Consider the following 10,000-nt stretch of genomic DNA (forward strand, 5'->3'; position numbering starts at 1 on the left):
TCTGATGAGGATGAAAAAATGCCTCTGGAAATTGGATTTTTACGGCGTGCATTGGACATTTAAAGCTTGCGAGCTTTTCTCAGAACGATCCATGCGCAGTTCCGCCTGTGCATGAATGGTTTATGCGGGAGGCGGACGGGTTTTAATTTCATGCTTTGCTCACAGATTCAACATTCCCAGTTGTTGTCAGGATGCACAAGCGTTCTCCCGCGCCGTGTCCGATGCCCGCTGTGTCTTTGATATGGGGGTGAGTCATCGCTCATGCAGCCGCGGATCGAATTTTGATCCGGCTGTGCCCTGAGCCTCCCCGCCGAAGTGCTCTTTATTCATCTGAATGTCACTTTCAGCATTTCTTTTCCCGTGCTGTGATGGGTTTGATCTTAGGAGGAGCTCGGCTTTGAGATGAGCGTTCTGGACATCGGGCCGGCTTCGGCGGGCGAGGCGCAGCTAGACGAGGTACTGCATTCTGCTGTATTCGTACCTTTTGCTTTTGCGTTTTTGTTTCTGCCCCCGAGCCTCGAGTGTTGTTTCCGCGTGCAGGTCAACCAGGCGCTGAAACCCATGCTGGACATGTATTTTCCTCTCTCGGCCTGCTTGGAGATCATCTCTGAACCTGGAGCTTTTTACGTGTCGTCTGCCTTCACGCTGGCGTGAATATAATCGCCAAGCGGTGGCTCGTGATTTCCTTGATCGACCACACAGTGGGTGCCAGTCATCAAAACATGCTAGCCCTTTATTTTTGAGTGTTATGTGCACTGCGCTGTTATGATGCATAAGCGTTCATTAAGCGTATGTTTGTTTGTTTTTTCAGATGCACCGTCTGCAAACGATGAGCCTGAGTTTCTTTATTGCATGAATGACGGGGTTTATGGGTCTTTTGCCGGTAAGCTGCTGCGTGGAGATTCGATATCGATGCCTTCGGTGCACAAGGTAAATGTGTCTCATTAAAACAAAAATGTAGAAATGTATATTGCGCCATCAAATCAACAAGCAAAGCATCCTCTCGAAGGATAAGAACGCGCGGTTAATGCATCGTCAAGCGTCAAAAATTGTGAAATTAATTGAGATTTTAAAGTGAAAATAGTGTAAAAAAAGCTTAAAATGAACCGGTTTTCTCCAGCGATTGAAATGTTGTGCTAAAGCATCCTGGGGGTTTGAACCCGAAGCTCTGTTTTGCCAGGAGGTGAGTCCAGAGGAGCCGCTGTTCTCCAGCAGCCTGTGGGGTCCGTCTGCCGATGATCTGGATCAGGTGGTGGAGCGGTGTCTGCTGCCGGAGCTCAGCGTCGGAGACTGGCTGCTTTTCAGCGACGCGGGGGCCGGCGGCGGTCTGGGGGCGGAGAGGAAGCCCCACCGCCCGTCTTCTACAGCATCGCCGAACGTGACTGGTACGGAGCGCGTCCGGCTGCGCGCGTTGCCCCGCTCGTTCCGCTTTCTGTTCAGCTCGTTTCTTTCCTCTCCGTAGGCAAGAGCTTCGTAGCTGCGGCGTCGCTCTGGACGTGAGGATGAAGGATTTCTCTCTGGTACCTTGCTGCCTGCAGCCAGACACATCCGAGGCATCCGTTTCCACCCCGGCGTAGCGTAAACCACTCATCAATGTCGTCATTTCCACCGACTTCAAGCACTTAGGAACCTGGACTCTTTAAGAAGCTTCAGATGCTACCAGAGCAACTTCATAGTCATCAACCCGATGGATATAGGTGCAATTAGCTTTAACAAGCGGGCCTGTTGGCGTTTACAGCGACACTTAATTATATTTAAGCCAGTTTTATAAATATATATACACATACAGTATTTCTGCTTACTAATGGAATCAGTCGAGTTATTTATTAAAGCTGGAGTCTAGTTTCATGACGTCATCGGATGCTTTTAAAGAAACATGCACTTGTTTTTTGTTATTTGTATTAGGAGTATGATGTTAAATCTGAACAATTGTGAACCGAGCGCTGTGGTGTGTCTTTGTGGGGAAAGTATAGTGGAAACTTTCTCAAATCGGAGGCCTAGAATGCACTTTAGTTATAGTTCACCCAAAAATGAAGATCTGCTGAAGATGTACTCAACCGAGATGGAAGAAATGTCATCGGTTTCAGCAGCGGATGCCCTGCAGCGAATGGGTGCCGTCAGAACAGCTGATCGAAAACATCAAGGTAATCCACTCCAGCCCATCAGCGAAGACGGGAGAAACGAAGTGCGTCTTCAGGGCGTTTTGATCTCTTGATCGGAAGCGTCGTGGATTGTTGTGCATCTCATTCTGACAGTACCCATTCACCGCAGAGCAGCCGTTCCTGCGCAGGCGACTTATGAACTATTCCTTCAGTGCATGCGAGCGCGAAGCGGTCTGGTTGTCTTGCATTTACTGCGCTTGCATTGCCCGCGACGAGCCAGTTTAAACGGAAAGACGTGTGTGTGGCTGCGTTTCGTAACGCGGTGTTGCACGAAACCGGGAAGTGTCTGCTTTCACGCGCTTGTGTGTGCGTTTCAGGCGTGTCGTGCTGCGCGTTGGTTCAGCTTGACGCGCGTGTGTCCTGTCCGGGACGGCTCTGGTGTCGCGCAAGTATGTCTGAGAACGTGTCGAAGACGGTTTGAGCAAGTGCTGCTGGTTTGGAGCGAGGGGAAGCTGTTGAGTCGCTGTTTGAGTGAAAGCGATGAACTGCGCAACAGACATGAAATGTTCGTTCGGTGTCAGAGCAGGACTACGAACTGTTTACCTTTTCTTGACCAAGTTTTGCTGTCAATAAAATGGTATTAATGGCCTCGTGGATTCATTTTGCATTTTAACGTGTGGTGCAACGTCGCCTTTACTCATGATTAGCCCGTGTTTTATTTCAGGGTAATGAAAAAAAGTGATGTTTTAAAAATGTTTTTTGTTTTATTTAAGTCATTCCGATGTCAGTGCATTTAGATGCTACCAAAAAATGTAATAAATTGGTTAATTTCACCATTTACCAAGACAACAGGAAACGCTGGGAAGTGATGTCGTGCAATATCGAGTTTTCTAGATGAAGATGTCATAAAATGTGATTTATTCATTACTCCAGCCTTGTGGTGTCACGTGATCCTGAAATATTTATTTTCAAATAAATGCTGTCCGTTTGAACTTCCTGGCAATCTGCGAATCCGAAAAAATAATGCATCGGTTTTCATCGTAATCCGAATGCAATAACGTAATCATCAATGTTCTGTTTCTTGAGCATCTTGGAAGGATGTGACCGAAGACTGGCGCGATGGTGCTGAAAATCCAGCCGCGCTTCGCAGAAATAAATTGCATGTGAAAGTACATTCACACAGAAAAACGGCTATTTAAAAGTAAAATAATATTACTGATTTTACTGTATTTTTAATTAAATAAATGCAGCCTTGGTGAGCAGAAAAGACGCTTTTAAAGCGGCATGCATCTGTATGTAACGAGATATGAGTGCGTCATCAATTCATCTTCCCAACCGGTTTTTATCTTATTTCGAATCAGGTCACTAATAAGTGCTAATAAGTAATAAGTGCTCATATTTGGCTTACTGGAGTACACATACCTGCTTGAATCGCCATAGACATGAACTTAAAGTAGTTCGGGTTAAATGTTCATTCGTGGGAAGAGCGCAGTGAAATAGTGCTGCTTTAAAAACTGCTTCCAAATGTTATATATATGTAACGGAGTGCAAATGTAAAATTACTGCATAAATGGGGACAGCGCCATCTACCCGGTGCAGGATGTAATTTAGCGTGTGGAGTAGGGACCGCCCACAGCAGAGTTAACGAAGCATTGCTGTGGGTAAGTTGCACGTGTGTCGCGGTCTGAAAATTACCATTAATAAGTGTTCAAATCACACAAATATTTGCTTTATAGTGACGTTATCTCTCAATGAACATGTTGAGACTCTGTTGAGTTATGTTTGGCGTCGAGTGTGTTGCTTGATGTCGAGTTATAACGAGATTATATTACAGGCCGATTGTAATCTGTTTGTGTGTTGTGTTTTATGTAGAATGGTTTATTCTCAACGACGTGCACGAAACCTATTTATACACACTGTCTCCATTGTGCAGGTATGTTTGTTGAATATGTTGTTAAAAGTTGTTAAATTATTTGATTCAAAATGTGTTGCTCAAATTCTCCGCTAGGTGGGGATGTTTCACTTATAATACGGTTTAATTGTATTGCTCTGTATTATATTTAGGATCTCTACTCATGTGCTTTATAAGTAATTGAAAATGTGTCACGTATAAAGAAATTGTTAACATCTAAAACAAACACTATACGATCACAAAGTTAAAAAGAATTCAAGAAACAGAATTGAAAGAGCTGTTTTCGAATAAACAGAGCAGAGTTAACGAAGCATTGCTGTGGAATGGTTTATTCTCAACGAACGTGCGAAACCCTATTTATACACACTGTCTCCATTGTGCAGAGTTCACAAAGCATTGCAGAGGCCGCCCAGGCAAGACCGTCACATTGGTGCGTGAAGTTGTGATGCGCTGTGTTGCCGTGGGTCGTGTCTTCAAGCAAGCTGAGCGTGATCACCGTGTTGACTCTTACGGACTTTAAGCATTCATCATCGTTGGAACAGTTCATCATCAGTCCACAGCCTTTGAAATCAAGGACTCACTCGCTTTATCCTTTTTCGGCTTCTTGCTCTGCTCATCTATATTGAATTAATTTTTGCATGTGTATGTACTCTTTTTTTTTTTTTTTTTTTTTTTTGAAAACTTTGCTGCCTATGATGAGTAATAGTAAACGGTTTTACCTGACCAATGTACTCCTGGTCCAGTAGGCAGAGGTAGAGGGTTTTAGGGTTTCCAATTCCCTTTTCAATGAACAGTCCCAGTGCTAACGATAGTTGTAGGCCTGGCAGAGAGTATGATGACACACAGTCAGATGTCAATCACAGAGCAGCCTGCGCTTCAACACCTAACAGTGATAGCGTGCATGACATGTTAAAGCAGATGACTTCAATTGTTCATCAGATTGGCCAACAATTAGCAGACAACATTATGTCTCATCTCAGTCCTTATAAGCTTAGACACTGACACACCAAGTAAACAGCACACTGATGATAGGACTACTCAACCTTCAAGCATGTTAAATGTGTCTCAAAACCAAGTGATTCAGCACAGGAAAGTCAAGGAGCCGCCTTCCTTCAGAGGGGATAGCTCTGTACACGATTGTAATTGAGGAATGGGAGGATCTCATGAAGACATTTGTTAAAAAGAGCAGTATGAGTGCTGATGAACATGTGGAAGAAATCCTAGTACACCTTCATTGGTAAAGCAAAAGATGTAGTCAAGTTCTGGATCAGAAATTGTGATTCTGCAATTGCTGTCTGCCCAAATTCGTTTACAGCCTGCTTATAAACATTTCAGCTCTAATCATTACTCTCAGTTCCTCTTGCCGACTTTTATACTACCTTACCTGAAGAGGATGAAAACCCATACGACTACTGGTTGAGACTCAACAAAGCAGCGGATGTTGCCTCTGAATGCCTGCGAGAGCAAGGTAAAACACTTGACAAGCCCCATGTGGAAATAGTTCACATGTTTATCAGACACTGCCCAAGTAAAGACTTAGCCTTGACCTTCAGATCCAAGCCGATTGACAAGTGGTCAGCCCATGAAGTTCAGGCCATCCTTAATGACTATCAATCTGACTTATCGTTCAAAGCCACCAGTACAGTGCATCGCAGCCACAGTGAAAGAGTTTGGGTTAACAAGATTGATGTTAATTCAGTTCCAGCGCCTGCTCCTTCAATGTGCGAACAACAGAAAAGTCCAGATTTATCTGCTCTTGAAAAGGTCATCGACATGCTTGAAAAGGTCCTGCTAACCAATACTAACAGAACTCAGTCCCGTCCTAAACAGCAGCCTTACAGCAGACTTCCTAGGATTGAAGGTTTTGATGCCTTGCCATGTTCTATCTGCGGCGACGACGCTTCCCACTCTGCCTTAACTCATTGTCGTGAGCATCGGCTATGCTTTCAGTGTCAGTCACCAGGTCATTCCAGACGGTCCTGCCCTAGGTGGAGACGGTCACCTCAGCCTCATCAGGAAAACTGACAGGTCTGTGCGTAAAGGAGGTTAGTGCAGACCAAACTGATAATCCTCCAATGTTTGCCACACAAGATTATGAGTCTATTTTTGAGAAGAACAAATCCAGTGTCTCACCTGAGAAAACAGCTGTATTTCAAAGGGATACAACGAGTTCCTAGAGCCGATTCGTTATTCTACACTGCTGTATCTGTGGGAAATGGTCCGTCTTTCACTGCATTACTCGACAGTGGCTCAATGGCGTGCACTCTCAGTGAGGCAGCTGAAGCTAAGCTGCTAGCAAGTGCTTCTACATTGTCAAAGAGTTTTTGCGATGATGTTGTGATTATTGGATGTGGTGGTCATCGTGTCACACCAGCGGCAATGTATGATTTGTCCATCTGTGTCTACGGATGTAAAATGATAGTACCTGTGCTGATTGTTCCAGGCCAGACTGATGAGATGATCTTGGGCAGCAACGCCATCAAGAGCCTGCTGACTATTCTGAAAAATACGGATGACTACTGGAAATTGATTTCACTACCAAGCGGTGATGGACAAAGGAGTGTTTAGAGTTCATTTCCTTGCTGTCCAATACACAGCGATGGAGAGGTGATCACGTGCCTGAGAAAGTTGGTACTGTTAAACTCAAGCACTGTGTCACGCTTCAACCCCAAACTGAACACCTTGTATGGGGCAAGCTTCCCGTCAACTCTGTGATGTCTGTGGGTAGTACAGTATTGGTGGAGCCTACCCAATCCAAATGTGGCCCTAAGCAGATCATGGTGGGTCGAGTCATTACACCTTTATGGGGTGACGGCTGGATACCTGTGAAAGTTATAAATCCCACAAACAGTGTGTTGACATTGAGAAGAAATGCAAAGATTGCGGATGTTTCTCCTTGCATCGCTGTTGAAGATCTCCCAGAGAGTGACTATATTAAGTCTCAGGTTCAACACTTTCAACATGATGATGGCTCCCAGGAATCTGAAGATGAGATGGTACAGACCTTGAATGATTTGGGATTGAACGACTTGGATCTAACAGCTTGTGAAGTGCCTTCAACATGGAAGATGAAATTACTCCATCTTGTGAAGAAATATGAGTCCATATTTTTAGAGGAACAAAATGGACTGTGGCGAAGCCAAAGATTTTGTACATCGGATCCGCCCTAATCGGCGACAGACCCTTTACGCCTCCCTACCGTCGTGTACCGCCTGGACATTATGAAAAGCTGAGAGTAGCGCTGGATGAAATGGAAGAGAAAGGAATAATCAGAAAATCAAACAGTGAGTACGCCTCCCCCCTCGTCCTGGTGTGGAAAAGAACGGTGATTTGAGGATTTGTACTGACTTTCGATGGCTGAACGCCAGGACTGTAAAAGATGCCCATCCTCTGCCACACCAGTCAGACGCTTTAGCTGCTCTTGGAGGGAACGCTTACTTCTAGACTATGGACCTTACCTCAGGCTTCTATAATGTTCCTTTGCATGAGGACGATAGGAAATATACTGCTTTCTCTTCACCATTTGGGCTGCATGAATATAACAGGATGCCCCAAGGCCTTTGCAACAGTCCAGCTACATTCATGCGCATGATGATGTCAATCTTTGGTGATAAGAACTTCACAAGCTTACTTTGTTATCTCGATGATCTCATGGTCTTTGCCCCCAACGAGCAGGTTGCTCTTGAAAGGCTGGAGATGGTGTTTTCAAGACTCAAAGCCCATAATCTCAAGCTCTCTCTAAAAAGTGCCATTTCTTGAGAAAATCTGTTAAGTTTCTTGGCCATGTCATTTGTGAAGATGGCGTCAAAACAGACCCTGGGAAAATAAAGGCCATCACAGATGTTAAAGCAGTTAACTTGATGGATTCTGATGGAGCTACTCCGTGCCACAAGAAAATTAGATCTTTCTTAGGCATGGTATTATACTACCAACATTTTATAGAGTGATGTTCTGCCAAAGCCAAGCCTTTATTCGATCTCATCTCAAAGACTGACACGAGAGGCTCTAGAGGGAGGAGAAGGAAGCTTAGCTCAAAAGCTATGTGCACCAAGCTCGCACCTACAGACTGGACTGACAAATGCCAGGATTCATTTGACACCTTGAAAGAGGATCTTCTCACAAGCGTAACGCTAGCACACCCTGACTTTAACCGTGAATTCATATTATCTATAGATGCCTCGTTTGACGGCTTGGGAGCTGTTGTTTCTCAGATTCTGAGGGTGGCACTATAGCTAGGCCCGTGGCATTTGCTAGCAAGACGTTGTCTCGTTCCCAGATGAATTACCCGGCTCACAGGCTAGAATTCCTTGCGCTCAAGTGGGCGATATGCGACAAGTTCCATTATTGGTTGAAGGGCCGTCATTTTACAGCTTGGACGGACAATAATCCCCTCACTTACATACTCACCAAGCCACGCCTTGATGCATGTGAGCAACGCTGGGGTTGCTAAATTAGCCTCTTTCAGCTTTGACCTTAAATACGTACCTGGCTCTAAGAACATTGTCGCTGACGCCTGGCAGGGAGCCTTTCGTCCAGTCAAGTGTAAGTCATCGACTTGTCACAGAACCTTACCACTCTTTGCTCAATCAGGTTAATGGAGTTGTAGATCAAGTCGTCCAAGATTCTTTCCGTCTTACCACAAACTGTCAAGCATTAAGTTCTGCTGATGATCCCTCTGATACAGCTGGAGTTAGTGGCCAATGTCTAACGTCCCCAGGTGCTTTGAGTTCACAGGATGTAGCTGCAGTATTGGACGCACATTGTTCTGGCGGTGTAGGACAGATGATGGGCGTGAATCCATTCCACACTTCTTCAATATGGACCAGACTACGGCACTCACTGCAAGCACTCTGTCAGCTGCACAAGAACAGGATGACACTGTAAGCAGAGCTCTCTTTTATGTTCAACGACACAGACGCCCTGACAAACATGAACGTGCTAATGAGCCTCGTCCTGTCATAAGGCTTCTTAGGCATTGGAATAAACTTAACATCAGAGATGGCATGCTTTTCAGAGTTAAAAGAGACAATCATATGAACAAAAAGCTGTATCAATTAAATGCTCCAGATACTCTGAAACAACAAGTGCTTCATGGTCTGCATGATGCGGCTGGTCATCAAGGTCGCTCCAGGACACTCGTTGGCCAGACAAAGGTTTTTCTGGACAGGCATGCAACGCGACATAGCAAATTATGTGAAAAACTGTATGCGCGTGTCTCGTAGGCAAGACCCTGAACCAAGAGATCGTGCACCTCTTGAGAACATTCACACCTCTGAGCCGATGGAACTCATCTGCATCGATTTCTGGACAGCGGAGCAGGGTGATAACAGGAGCGTGGATGTTCTTGTAGCAACAGACCATTTCACCAAAATGGCCTACGCTTTTCCCTGTAAGAACCAGTCCGCAAAGCAGGTTGCTCATCGATTATGGAACGGTCTCTTCTGTGTTTACGGATTCCCGATGCGTGTGCATTCGGATCAAGGCCCGAGCTTTGAGAGCAAATTGATGAAGGAGTTGCTGGATATGGCAGGTGTTAAGAAATCACACACCACCCCCTACCACCCAATGGGGAACGGAATCACGGAACGCTTCAACAGAACCTTAGGGAACATGATAAGATCCTTACCTCTTCAGTCCAAAGCCAAGTGGCCACAGTCTTTGCAGATGCTGACTTTCTGTTATAACTGCACCGTTCATTTAGACCACAGGCTTTGCGCTTTCTATTTAATGTTCGGGAGAGTCCCACGTCTTCCCATCGATGTGATGTTCCAGCATGTTCTCAGAGATGATACTGTTGTGAAGTATTCAGATTTCGTATCCAAGCTTAAATGTGACCTCGGCGAAGCTGCAAAAATTGCACAGAAGCACAGTTCTACTGAGCAAGCTCGTCATGCAAGAATCTACAATCGGAAAGTAAAAGGATCACCTTTGACTGTCGGTGACAGAGTCCTTTTTGGCCAGAATCGTGGAGAGCGTGGAAAAAGAA

The 10,000-nt window shown here is 45.1% G+C and overlaps 1 pseudogene; it reads left to right on the top strand.

Annotated features, from left to right (window-relative positions):
- The window catches only part of LOC122360877, a 5,181-nt pseudogene extending 3,245 nt beyond the window's left edge, over nucleotides 1-1,936 (top strand).
- Nucleotides 1,937-10,000: the final 8,064 nt, after the last annotated feature.

The sequence above is a fragment of the Puntigrus tetrazona genome, chromosome 16, assembly GCF_018831695.1.
Source record: "Puntigrus tetrazona isolate hp1 chromosome 16, ASM1883169v1, whole genome shotgun sequence".
Taxonomy (NCBI): Eukaryota; Metazoa; Chordata; class Actinopteri; order Cypriniformes; family Cyprinidae; genus Puntigrus; species Puntigrus tetrazona.